This window comes from Bos grunniens, chromosome 6 (assembly GCF_055505025.1).
Source record: "Bos grunniens cultivar Pamir isolate PY7600 chromosome 6, Bosgru_T2T1.0, whole genome shotgun sequence".
NCBI lineage: Eukaryota > Metazoa > Chordata > Mammalia > Artiodactyla > Bovidae > Bos > Bos grunniens.
Window position 1 is genome coordinate 47396899 of NC_141170.1, and position 14954 is coordinate 47411852.

At 39.6% G+C, this 14954-nt stretch overlaps 1 pseudogene; it reads right to left on the bottom strand.

Annotated features, from left to right (window-relative positions):
* The window catches only part of LOC147370663 (mitochondrial-processing peptidase subunit beta-like), a 73376-nt pseudogene that overhangs the window by 9915 nt on the left and 48507 nt on the right, over positions 1 to 14954 (bottom strand).

Consider the following 14954-nt stretch of genomic DNA (forward strand, 5'->3'; position numbering starts at 1 on the left):
ACAAAGAAATGAGAAAGAGCCAGCGGCTGGAACACTGAGAAAATGAGTCTCCATTTCACATATTACACCAAGAAAAAAATGACCATCATCCAACAGTCAAAAAATAAGCAACTGACGAGGTCTTAATTGCCTCAGAAATACTCTGGGAATCAAAGCATTGTCTCGTAAATAATTCATTTCAGGAAATACCTACTAATCAATTACTAGGGCTTCTGTGTAATAGTTTCCCCACATTTATAGGTGGTGATCATGTGAATTGGATCATTGACTTTAGAATGAGATAAGCAGCAGTACTGGTAACCTAACCTACTTACTCCGAGTAGCTACAAAGAAATTAGCTGCCCTTAGTGGAAGCCAGCACTTTACAAAGGGTGAAAAAAATCCTATTCATCATGAGAGAGCCTCACATCAACCGAGTCCCCTCCAAGGACTAAGCTGAGACGATGTTGATGGAAAAGGGGATAATGATCCATAAATAGGCATATGAGAAAGGAGTGGGAAGGGGAGGGAAGCTCATGAGATTGGAGAGGGAAAAAAAATGGGCTTTAAAATGATAAAATGTTAAAAATATTATAAGGATTACCCAAATAGTATTACAAAGAACAGAACTGTTGAAAGTAACACTCGATGCTGGCATTTTGTGTGTGTGTGTTGGGGGAGGGGATTTAGTTTGAAATTGTATGATGAAAAAGAAAAGAAAATGTATGTGAATAATGTAGCCCCACCTAAAAATATGTTGCTAACACAATGGTTTTTCAGGAAAGAAAAGGCAAGGATGCCTGGAAATAGCTGCATCTAATCAGCCCCCATCCCAAGCAATCAACTGAAATCCAGGAAATTCCATATGTAACCAGAAGAATAGACATCCTGGAGCATTTTGCCACAGTTAAGATTAGCGGAAACAGACCCCCATCAGCACTGGTAACAAAGAAGAATTAAAGGTGAAGAAACTGCTGTGGGTCCTTGTGCCTCCCTTCTGGGAAGGTGGTGGCCGTGGGGGCAGAAGGATGGGAATTAGGACAGAGGCAGTGGCCCTGGCTGGGCTGACAGCCTATTGTTCTGAAACTGCCCCTTCAGTGGCAGCTCAGAGCAATGTATTCCTCCAGGGAAAATGATTAAAACGACAGCAGCTAGAGCTCAACTTATCCTCCTGACTTATCCTAACAATCTCTAAAAATGTTTGTTAACATAGCAGTGGTTTATGATTAACAGTTTTGGGGTCTCGTTTAAGAAATCCTTCTGTACCCAAAGGTTATAAAAGTGTTCTCCTGTATTTTCTTCTAAAAGATTTAAAGTTTTCCCTTTCACAGTGAATTCCTCTTTCTCTATGGAATTGAAAGACACAAAGAGCACAAACCAAAAAGGAAAAAAATGATTCAATCTCACTTCACTAAAATTAATAACTTCTGCTTGCTGAAAATATCATAAAGAGAGTAAAAAGATAAGCCACAAACTTGGAAGAAAATCCTGAAATCATATCTGACAAAGAACTAGGATGAAGAGTATATAAAGAATGGCTGCAACCTATTGAAATCCAAAAAGACTTGATAAAGTAATTCACAAAAAGAAATATAGATGATAACTGTTCAAGATATTAAAAGATCCTATGTTTTTGTTTTTGTTTTTGGTTGCACCTCGAGGCTTGTGGGAATCTTATTTCTCTGACCAGGGATGGGACCTGGGCCCTCAGCAGTACAAATGCAGAATCCTAATCATTAAGCCACCAGGGAATTTCCAAAAGATTCTTAACTTCCTTAGTAATCAGGGAAATGCAAATTAAAATCATAATGAGATATCATTTTACATCCACTGTACATGCGTGCATGCTAAATCGTTCAGTTATGTCCGACTCTGTGTGACCCTATGGACTGTAGCCAGCCAGGCTCCTCTGTCCATGAGATTCTCCAGGCAAGAACACTGGAGTGGGTTGCCATTTCCTTCTCCAGGGGATCTTCCTGATCTAGGGATTGAACCCGTCTCCCTTGTGTCTCCTATATTAGCACATAGGTTTTTACCACTATTGCCACCTGGGTTCATCCACTAGGTGAGCAAAAAAGAAATGAGTAATCAGAGAAATGCAAATTAAAATCATAATGAGATATCATTTCACACCCACTAGATTAACCAAAAAATGATAAAATCTGGTAATACAAAGTGTTGGTGAGGGTGTGGAAAAATTGAATCTTATTTACTACTGTTGAGCTATAAAATAGTACAATTTCTTAGGAAAACAACTTGACACTATCTAAAATAAGTACAGATTACATTTCTATGGCCTAAGTGTGGAAACTCTTGTGTATATGTATAATACTATCAATAGAAAGGAGCACAATCTACATTATTCATAGCAAAACACAAAGAGAGGCAAGCACGATTGTTTGGGGATACCTACCTTGTAGTCTACTATTTTTAAAAGGCAAGAGATGATAAACACAAAATTCAGGAAACTGGTTATGTCTGTGGGACAGGCAGGAAGGTGGGAAAAATTTGGGACAAGGACACAGCCAGAGTCAATTATATCATTCATGTTAGGAATCCTCTGTTGGCCAGTGGCTTTATATATAATACATATCCCATTGTAGGCACAGAATATTACATAACAAATTGCTTTCCATTTCTTAAGAAAAGAAATGGGTGAATAAAGAACAACAATCTCTAATGGCTCAGTGCCAAGGAAAGCAGACCTTGGTAAGGTGGGTCTCACTAATACAAGAGGAGAAGGGTCACTCAAGAAGTGATGGATTGCTCTATGTCAGGGAGGGTCCGCATAATCTTTGTGCCCCTGGAGGTCCTCCCAGAACATGGGCAGCTGGCCTAGTAACCAGGACCTGTGCCCAGGGTTCCACCCTATTACTCAGGTTGGCATGTGGCCTGGGTGGGCAAGTGGTGATCAGTTATGGAAAAGGCGTGCCACTTAGCACATGAATGATGTATGTGGCAAGATCTATTTTAGATGATTTTCCAAACAGAAAACTGAAGGCTGTTCTGGGGTAAGCCCTTTTGGTCTAATATTGGATATACCCTACTGTACTGTCCACCTTAACGGCATGAATTTGACACCGAAACAAGGCTAATTTCTCAACAGTTGGCACTTTGGATTGTTATTTCAAAGACTCAGTACTGAAGTCTTGAAATTGTTGGACTTTGTGACCCTAGCATTACTCATATGACTACAACCATTTTCCTGTTATTTCTATCTTTAATATATTTTCATCTTACCTATTCGCCCAAAAGGATTATAAAGTTACTGCAGGGAAGTATGGTATAAAGCCCTGTTTTGTTCATCCTTGCTGCCAAAAACTTGGCAAAATAAGGGCTTGGCTAAAAAATAGGTTGTTATTTTGAAAAATTATAAACTCATAGGTAGTTGCAAAAAATAGTAGAGAGGTTCTATGTACACTTCACTCAGGTTCCCACAATGATTACATCTTACATAACTATGGAATATTGGAGAAGGAAATGGCAACCCACTCCAGTGTTCTTGCCTGGAGAATCCCAGGGACGGGGGAGCCTAGTGGGCTTCCATCTATGGGGTCATACAGAGTCGGACACGACTGAAGCGACTTAGCAGCAGCAGCAGCAGCAACTATGGAATAAGGTCAAAACTAGGAGACTGGCATTGGTGTAATGTGTGTTCCAAGTCCATCCATGTTGTTGAAAATGGCAAAAAAAATTTTTTTTTACAGCTGAGTAGTATTTCATAAGCCTATATATGTATCACACCTTCTTTATTTGCTTTGAACTTTTAGCTATTAGTTTTATTAATAAGTGTGTTCAAAATATTTTGACTGAGAGCATTTTAATCACAAAATTAACATGGTACTACTAATCCAGTTAAAATCTTACTCAACAGAACCAATAGCAGCAGTAACTGAACCCCTATAAAATTAGGGGTTTTTTGAATTGTCTCAATATCTGCAGCATCAGTTCCTGCTTCCAAGCTCAGGGATACTGGGAATTCTTTTATAATATAATATTTGCCTACCGGTATCTTCGTGGAGTTGAACCATAGAGCTACAAAAAATGTGTTTTAGAAGAATTTTTTGTGCAACTTTACTTTCAGTGAGACTTATACAGAGTCACATCTATTCTGTTTGAATGACATGTAGCATGTCTGCAACAACGTCAGATTGACAATTCATACAGATTCCCCACGACCCTGTATCTGTGTGAGAAGCGTGGAAAGACTAGAAGCTATGGCAGAGGTTGTCATGACAGATGAGATGGGCTGGCATACTAGATAAATTCAACCCTCTGAAATGACAATCCGAGTTGCCCATGAGTATGTTTGCAACTGTAAGAGAGATTGTACCTTTGATGTTTGTAACCAACAACTTCAACATCTCTTGCAAGGTGTATCAAAGGCAACTTGTCGTCCATCAAACAAATCTCATTTCCTATGAATTAACAGGGAGGCAGAGCTGTTCTTTTTCCTTTGTGTGGGCACAAAAAGTCACCAAAATGAAACTTTGCTAACTTAAGCTTTCCATCATAGGAGATTCCTCCAGTCATAGTGAGAACTATTCTTGTACCCTTATAATGTGCGTTTGTATACTCAGTCGTGTCTGACTCTTAGCGACCCCATGGACCGCAGCCTACCAGGCTCCTCCGTCTATGGGATTTTCCAGGCAAGAGTACTGGAGTGGGGTGCCATTGCCTTCTCCAGTGTTTGTATACACAAGGTCTTAATAATTTACAGATTTGATATTTTCAGTTGGTCCCCAAATATCCATCCAAGTGCAGAATTTTGATATGCTGTGGCATGAAGATAATAAAAAACAACTCTTTGTAAATTGCATATCACTTCATGCATCTCTCCAAGGATTACTCTGTGCTCATATTCGGTCTCTGCTTCCCCAATGTACTGTTTTGTGCTACATCAGCAAGAATTTCTATGGATCTTGACAAATCTTTAGAGAGGTCTTTGGCATAATATATCATCTGCTTTCTGGAGGTATAGGCTTTGAAATGAGCAGCTTTTTTTTCATTTTCTTTTTGGTGACCTTGAAGTTTGAATGTTCCAGAGAATGAGCTGTTCCATTATTCTTATTTTCATATCAAATTCCAACATTAATCCAGAGACGAATGGTGCATATGACAATCCAGAGTTTCCAGAGACCACTCTGAGTTCATTTTCCAAACATGTTACTTATGTTTCAGGAACATTCAGAGCAACTTGTACAGTGGTTTGTATATTTCTCAATCTGTTGTCTCTGAGTTATAACGACAACCCACTGGCCCATCTGATCAGGACCCTCTCAATGAAACCCCACCACCACTACCACACCATGGGCATCAGCATGACTTAGACATCCACTGCTACCATCTCTTCTCAATGTCTTTTAACTTCTGTTTTATTTTTTCAATCTCTTTTCCTCTCTGCTGAATACTGAGTAGCTCTTCAGTTCTCTCTTCCAGTTCATTAATACTCTTTTCCATTGTATCTAATGGTGTACATCTACTTAGTTTTTCTAGTTTCATTTACTATGTGTGTTTCTTTTTACCCAGGAGTTTTATTTGATTCTTTTGTAAGATCCACTTGGTCAAATTCTGTAATTTCTGATATCTTGTTATACTTCAAATATTCTCATTTCTTTATTAAGAGAATAAGTCTACATATTTTATATTTCTTAATTTAGAATTCCAATATCATCTAGTCTTGTAGCTATAATCTTGCCATTTGTTATTGATCTTGTTCTTGTTACTCATTCTCGTTCCAAAGACTTGTTTCCTCTTGCAGTTTTTTTTTTACTTAAAAAATTTATCCCTCTTGTGTTTTTATAATTTTTATATTTCAGTTAGTTTGTAATTACTTGAGGAAACTATTTGAGGTCTTGATTTAAGAATATTTATCCAGGAACTTGTTATGAATCTTGAATCACTTTAAGTTAAATTCCAAAGCTGAATATTGTGGGATCACAATTCTAGTTTCTGGCTCTAAACCATCATGAAGACCACTTGTGAACAGCAATTTTCAAGATAGACTCTATCCAGTGATGAGCTTGAGATAAGAACATTTCTTTATTGTTTTCTTTTGTGGTTAGGTTTTCTTCCTTTGGTTTACATTTGCATTAAAAATGTCAACTTCTAATCTCAAAAATATACAAGCAACTCCTACAGCTCAACTCCAGAAAAATAAATGAACCAATCAAAAAATGGGCCAAAGAACTAAATAGACATTTCTCCAAAGAAGACATACAGATGGCTAACAAACACATGAAAAGATGCTCAACATCTCTCATTATCAGAGAAATGCAAATCAAAACCACTATGAGGTACCATTTCACACCAGTCAGAATGGCTGCGATCCAAAAGTCTACAAGCAATAAATGCTGGAGAGGGTGTGGAGAAAAGGGAACCCTCTTACACTGTTGGTGGGAATGCAAACTAGTACAGCCACTATGGAGAACAGTGTGGAGATTCCTTAAAAACCTGGAAATAGAACTGCCTTATGATCCAGCAATCCCACTGCTGGGCACACACACTGAGGAAACCAGAAGGGAAAGAGACACATGTACCCCAATGTTCATCGCAGCACTGTTTATAATAGCCAGGACATGGAAGCAACCTAGATGCCCATCAGCAGATGAATGGATAAGAAAGCTATGGTACATATACACAATGGAGTATTACTCAGCCATTAAAAAGAATACATTTAAAGCAGTTCTAATGAGGTGGATGAAACTGGATCCTATTATACAGAGTGAAGTAAGCCAGAAAGAAAAACACCAATACAGTATACTAATGCATATATATGGAATTTAGAAAGATGGTAACAATAACCCTGTATACGAGACAGCAAAAGAGACACTGATACATAGAACAGTCTTATGGACTCTGCTGGAGAGGGAGAGGGTGGGAAGATTTGGGAGAATAGCATTGAAACATGTATAATATCATGTATGAAACGAGTCGCCAGTCCAGGTTCGATGCATGATACTGGATGCTTGGGGCTGGTGTACTGGGACGACACAGAGGGATGGTATGGGGAGGGAGGAGGGAGGAGGGTTCAGGATGGGGAGCACATGTATACCTGTGGCAGATTCATTTTGATATTTGGCAAAACTAATACAATATTGTAAAGTTTAAAAATAAAATAAAATTAAAAAAATAAAATAAAATACCTTGGGAAAAAAAAATGTCAACTTCTGTGTCCTAAACTACTTAAGATGGATCTTCTTCTATCTTCATCTGGTTCAATTTCTAGGCATTGTATTCCCAACCCTGCTTGATGTCAATTAAAATAAAGACTCTAGGCCACCAGTGATAAGTTAATGATCACAGGGACCCATTGCTTCAGGATGGTTGGTTACCTCCAAAGATTTGTGCTTTCTTGCATTTTTAACCTCTGATGATTTCCATCATTTTCCTGACAGCTCAGATAACCATTTTTACATCTTTTATCCATGCATTTTAGATGTTGTGAGCCAAGGAGATCCCTTGTGATATTTATTCTTTAATGTTTTGGGAAGTAGAAATTTGAGCACTATTCTTAGTGAAGTTGCTCAGTCGTGTCCGACTCTTTGTGACCTGTGGACTGTAGTCTACCAGGCTCCTCCGTCCCTGGGATTCTCCAGGCAAGGATACTGGAATGGGTTGCCATTTCCTTCTCTAGGGGCTCTTCCCGACCCAGGGGTCAAACCCGGGTCTCCCGCATTGCAGGCAAACGCTCTACCCTCTGAGCCACCAGGGAAGCCCCAGGTACTCTAATTTACAAGGTTTCTGTTGTAAGGAAAGCTATATCGAGAAACTAATATAGTCCTCATCATTCCCCTACCCCCACCACCAGATAAAAATCCTCTAAACACATCAGACTCAAACACTTGAGCTATTAGGGCCAAGTTACCATTTTACCCCATTACAGCATGACTGCTGCCCCAGTGCAACACTAGATAACTTCTTTCAGTAGAAGATACACTGAACGTAAAGTAAGGAGGGACAGTGTCTGGGTTATGGATAGGCACCAAGCATGAATTACTTATTTTGAGCTTCACAATAACCTAATGAAATTAGTAGCCTTGCTTTCATTTTATAAGTAAGAAGATTGAACCTCAACAACGTTAAGCAATTCATCTGAAGGATACAGAATGAGTGAAAATGTTCTGAAAGATCACCCAGGCACATCTCCCCAGAACAGGCCTTCAGAGGACCTGAGGGTTAACCATTTACTTACTTTTTTTTACTCATTTGTGGATTCATTCAAGAAATCCTTCTTTCTTTTTTAAAAACATTTTATTGGGGAAAAGATGATTTAAAGAAACTTTTCTTGAGAACTTGCCATGTATATGACACTATGCTAGACACTGACCTACAAAAATAAGACAAAGAGTTTACATTTCACATTCTCATATAAGAAGGCTCAGAAATGACTGGATCATGAGTTATATGACTGGAGTTATGAGACCATTGGGAAGGGTGTCACCCTGGAGACTGGCTCATGTGTAGTTTGGGATGGAAAATGGAAGATGGTTCCTGACGAAAATGGGTAGTGAAGTAGAGGTAGGAACTTCAAGTGAAGGAGCAGTCCTTCTTTTTCCAGGAGCTGACTTTTTCCTTTTTCTAAAAAGAGGAACATTAGAACTCAAAACGGTTGTCTTTAAGAAGGATTTAGTCTTTCTAGTTACCAGGTGCAAAGTTGTCTCAGTACAGGACCGGCTCACTTGCTGGATGGGATAGATCAGTCATGGTTTGGTTACCCAGCTTGTGGTCTTTTCTAAAATTGAAGCATCACACAGGAAAAGACTTGTCTAGTACAACTGCTTATAATTGCATGCTCCTCTTGATCACATAAGTCTTTATATCAGGAGCGCTAATCCAATTTTTTTAGATTCCATTTCCCTACTGGCCAACAAAGCTTCCTTGCTGGGTCTTGCAAAATTAAGCTATAAGCTTTTCTTCCACCAAGAGTTCAAATCTAAGCACAGATGTCAGAGTTAATCCCATTACCTTCAGGTATTCTTAACCCCCCTAGAAAAGTAAATTTGTCTTGCTGCTTTTTTTTTTTTTTTTAGGATGAGGAATTCTCCTATACTCAACAACTTTCTTCACATTGTTGGTTACACTTAATTGGGTTTATCTTTGTCTAAAATGACATGATGGACAGGCTTTTGGCAAGTGTTCCGTGTTTATTTCTAGGGCTTAAAATGTGGGTCATAGACACTGCTAAAGACTAACTATCCACTGGGAATCTTTATCCCACTCTACCTGTTTATTCTGAAAACAAAACTGTCATCAATGACCCTGGAAAACAGAACCTGGAACTTTAAGGATGTTGTACCAGTTACATGATATTACATCTAAACCGAGTATGCCCAGTGGTGTTAATTGGGGTCATCTTCCAACATACTTCTGAGGTCTGTGATTGCTACCTCTGTAATCGAAGTCTCTTAAATGCTGCCTACTTATCAGTAGTTCAAACTGACCCTTGGTCTTTTAGATAAGTCACTTACCATCAGAGTTCGGCATTTAATTTGATATTGGGGTCTTTTCTAACTGAACTTTTGTTGAGTGATCTCTAGTGAGTCCCTTATATCTGTAATTCTTGGCAGTACACTTTGGACAGGCCAGAAAGGCTTGTTTCACATTCTGACTGGAATACTTTGTAAATGTGTAACCTTAGGCATGTTACTCAAACTCCATTAGAATTTCTTTATCCACAAAATTGGGACAATAATGTTCATCTCAAATATTTTTTGTGAGGAATAAGTGAAATAATGTATGTAAAATTTAGCATAGGACATGACTTAGAGTAAGCACTCAATAAACAGAAGTTGTTCTGATTTCCTTACTAATAAGGGCATGATCTCCATAGTTTTGACAAGAATGGGTTGCCAACTTATTGCCAAGAAGAGGGAAGCTACAGATTTACACTCAAGATGGTATGAAGAGCAAAAGTGTCCAAGTTGGTAAACAGATTTTATACACTCATCTCTGCCCAGGCTTTGGGAAATAACATTGCAGGAAATGTGGAATAATGGGGAGGACTGCGGAAAGTGGGGTAGATTGAAATTATACAGCAGTTTTGCAGGCTCTCTGTTACCATAGCCTGGGCCCATCATTCCTCATTATGTCTACTGCCTGCAGCTCCTCTTTGCTTCCCAGTCTAGGATTTCTGAGACCACTTTGCATGCTGGGCATTAGGTCTTAAAGCACCTAGGGGAGTTATGTTGGGTATGGTGGTGAAGGAGCTGTGCTGAAGTGACTGGAAGAGGAGTCCAACTACATTAGTGTGCCAGGTGGGAGCCTAGGGAACCATGTTCTCTGTCCTCAGTTTGTGTACTGCAGTCCAGTGGGTGAGAAAAGCAAGGCAATGCCACTGTAGAGCAGTGAGCGCCATGCTGGTTTCAGCATAGGGTTCTAGAAGCCACAGCTAACCCTCCTGGACATCAGGGATAGGGATGCCAATGCTGAGAAATAGAGATGTAAATAGGGAGTCAGCCAAAAGACAGACGTGTGTGCACGTGCGTGGACCTGCCCCTGTGCGCTTAGTGGGATGTAGGGTAGGGCAGGAATGTTCAAAGGAGACGAGAGATGGAGCATTTGGAAAGTGCTCCTGGTATGAAGATACAACTCGTGTGGCACTTGGAGGTGCAGGCATATTTGAGGAACCATTTGCCTAACTGCTGTTGGTGCCTCTGCGGTGTCTTGTATGGGACTCAGTCATCTACGGGAGATTCCTGAGCCGTGTGGAGGGTCCTCTGCTCCAAGGACACTGCTGTGAGAGACAAATCCCTTCTTCCCAGCTTCTCTTTGATCTTCTTTGTTTCCTTCTCCCAGTCTTCTCCATCTCCTCCCAAAGTGATTCTACTGAAATCCTGGGCTTTGTCCTAGAGTTCTGCAGCTTGTGGAGTTTTTAAGGAGCAGATTATCAGGGGTAAGGTCAGGAATGGAGCCACCACCTTCCCGTCAAGCTGCATCCATGCATCGGGCAGGGACATGCTTGCTGTCCGAGCTTCCTGTTGTGTCCAGCCCACTTTGGCCCTCTTCCTAATCCCTGGGACCTCTTTGCCGGCTTCCCTCTAAGAGAAGCTTGTTCTTTCAGCTCCAAGTTCAGAAAAGAAAGCATAGTCCTTTCTTTCTGCATTCCAGTTCTGTCTCAACTCCTGACAGAAACTGTTTTACATTCTACTGAACCCTGACTAGGAAAAGTGTTCATTACCCACTATTCACAGAAATCTCTTTGCCACAGTAGTCAGCTTCCCTCCTTTCTCTCTCTTTCTCTGTGCACACACACACACACACACACACACACACACACACTCATTTAATCCTTCAAGAAATCATGTGAAGTAAATGTGATCATATTCACTTTTTGCAAATAAGAATATTGGGGATCAAAGATATGATATGTCCAAGATCACCAGCTAGTGAGTAGTAGAGAATCCATGTCAGTTCTGATTCAAAAGCCCCTGTATTTTGTATTTTAAAAAAAAATTTTCTGATTATGAAATATTTATGTAGAAAACCCCAAATAATACAAAAAAAGACGCAGCCTCCTATATTCTTACATCTGAACTCACTATTGACATTTTATGTATTTATCCTGTTTTTATCTTCAGATCAGATCAGATCAGTCGCTCAGTCGTGTCCGACTCTTTGCGACCCCATGAATCGCAGCATGCCAGGCCTCCCTGTCCATCACCAACTCCCGGAGTTCACCCAGACTCACGTCCATCGAGTCAGTGATGCCATCCAGCCATCTCATTATCTTATGAAGTTTTAAATAAATGTTTATAAAATTGGCTCATATGTATGAATGTATATATTTTTCCAACTTAATTGAGGTATTACTGACACATAATACTGTTAGTTTAAGGTGTACAATGTAATGATTTGATACACATATATTGTGAAACGAATGTCACAGTGAAATTATTAGCACATCTATCTCACAAAACTATCATTTTTTGTGGTGACTATATCTAAGCTCTACTGTCTTAGCAACTTCAAGTATGTAACATAGGGTTGTTAATTGTAGTCATGCTGTACATTACATCCCCAGAACTTTTTCATTGTATAAAAAAAGTTTATATCCTTTAACCAAAATTTCCCCATTTAACCTAACCATCACCCCTGGCAGTCACTATTCTAATCTATTTGACTTTTTAAATTCCATATATAAGCAATATCAAACAATATTTGTCATCCTCCGTCTGACTTACTTCACTTAACATAACAGGCATGTATATATTATATATATGTACAGTACACATGGGCTTCCCTGGTGGCTCAGACGGTAAAGAATCCACCTGTAATGCAGGAGACCTGGGTTTGATCCCTGGGTTGGGAAGATCCCCTGGAGAAGGGAATGGCTACCTACTCCAGTATTCTTGCCTGGAGAATTCCATGGACAGAGGAGACTGGTGGGCTACTGTCCACTGTCGGACACTATATAACTTTCTACCACAAATTAATTTTGAGTTAAATTATACCTATTCGGACTTTTATCAGAATTATATAAACTGAATCTCTTTTAACAATAGCTTGTTAAAAATATTTGTCACTTGTTTGTTGATAAACGATTCCATCACCGTTTGGATTTATAGATTTTGGATTCCTACCCAATTATTTTTCAGATGTGTAATGATCTGTTCTATTTGGTAATTTCCTCATTTTTAGAGCAAGTGTTGGGTCGGCAAACTATAGTCCATGGACCAATCTAGTCATCTGTTTTGGTAAACAGAGTTTTATCAGGACACAGCCATACCTCTTTATTTATGTGCTGCCTATGCTGCTTTGTATTTCTCTATTGATTGCTTTGTATTTATGTATTGCCTATGGAAGATTTGGGCTTCCCTGGTGGCTCAGATGGTAAAGAATCTGCCTGCAATGCAGGAGACCTGGGTCCATCCACGGGCCTGGAAGATCCCCTGGAGGAGGGCATGGCAACCCACTTCAGTATTCTTGCCTGGAGAATTCCATGGACAGAGGAGCCTGGTGGGGCCCACGGGGTCTCAAAGAATCAGGCATAACTGAGTGATGAACACCACGCCTGCTTTGTGCCCTTCTGTCAAGTTACGTAATTGTGACAGAAACAGTATGATCTATAACACCTAAAAAACTTCACCATCTGGATCTTTACAAAAACGTTTTGCCACCTTGCTCTAGAGAATAGACTCCCGTATTGTCAATCTCCTATTCCCTTTATCTTGGATTTTCAATACTTTTCCTGTAAGTCTTGAGTTGATATTTTCCATGCTGCTCAGTTAGAGAGAGATGTATCTGGACTAGGTGTGTGTCACTAAGTGGGATACAGAGATTTCTCTCAGTTGTCCTTGTTGATCACTAGCCTTCTGGTTGGGTCCTTCTCAGGTTTACAGAACAGTGATTGCACATTCATTTCCTAATCCTCTGTATCCAGCTGGGGCTAGTGTAACCTGGCTCTGGGGTTCCAAGAGAGAATTTTCTGTCTCCATCCCCAGTTTTCTCTGTTACAAATCATTAATAAAATCACTGGCACCTCTATTACTTTTGAAAGGCAATACAGTTGTCCCTTAAACAATGCAAGGGTTGGGGTGTCCAACCCTGTGCAGTCGAAAATCCACATGTCCCTTTACAGTCAGCCCTCAGTAACCATGAATCATGTAATACTGAGGCACATTTTTACTGGAAAAAAAATCTGCATATATAAATGGACCCATGCAATTCAAAGCCATGTTGTTCAAGGATCAACTACATAATATAATCTTTAAAAGCACAAATTCTGGAATCAGATTGTCTGGTTAAAATCGCAAGTCTATCACTTACTAACAATGTGGATTTGGGTAAATTATTTTTTCTTTGTTTCAATTTCTCATCACAGGGATTATGCTATTACCTTTCTCACAAGTGTTGTGAACAAGACAGCTAGTGCTCACTAGGATATCCAGGAGCTCCTTGACATTTCCCAGGTGTCTTTGCTGTGATTGAGGCCATGGGACCAATTCTGGCCAATGGCTTGGGAGTGGAAGTGTCATGAGTCACTGCCAGGCTGGGGCAGGTAGGAGCTGGTTTGCCTTTGCATCCCCTCTTCCTCTACCAGGGCACCCTTACGTAGTATCACAAGATAGAAGGAGTAGGAATCTTTGAGCTACCAAGTGGAGGACAATCCCTATTTACTCAAAACCAACTTTGCATAAACAACAAATAAACGTAGGTTATGCTAACTATGAAGATTTGGGGATTATCTGTTTCATTTTACCACAGCACAGTTTATACGAATACAGGATTGTTTTAAACATCAAGTAATACATAAAAAGCACTTGGATTAATGCCTAGAATAGCAAGTGCTATAAAAATGTTTTCCTTTCTCCCCTCTTCTTCTTCTTTTTAAAAGAACCAGAATTCTTTCTTAGCATGGACCATTTTGTTTTTCACTTACATCTTTACCACTCTATTCGCTATTCTACGTATGATGAACCAGCCTCATATGGAAGCATTTACCACACACATACACACACACACACGCACACACCATCTTGTCTTAAGGAAGTTAATAGTCTACAAGTAGGGCCAGAAACTTGGGAATAGAGCAAGGTAAGAAAGAGTTCTCTATCTCAAAAGACAGCAACCCACATGTGAAGTTCTGCTTAGACAGACTGCGTGTCTTTAAGCAAGAGAAAGAACTCTGTGTGTCTTAGGACTCTTCTCAGGTTGCTAGGGCTGCTCTGTTTCATGAGGGAAAGCATGACCAGGCTCTCATTGTGTTTTCTCAGTACACTTCCATTTGCCTTACAGTTAGGAAAAATTTCTCCCAGACTCTGCAATAGGCTGTTTTTATCTTTCAGTGTTAATAATTTTCATCTTTTTCTAAGTCTCCAATGGTTCTTTCTTAAACCATCAGTCTTGTTTTCAGCCTCAACTGGCATTCATTCAGTCATCTTTCTTACTCAAATTATACTCAGGCTATACATTCTCAATGAAGTTATTTTAATTCCAAACCTATTTGCTTTGATTGCTCTTTAATTAGTTGGAGG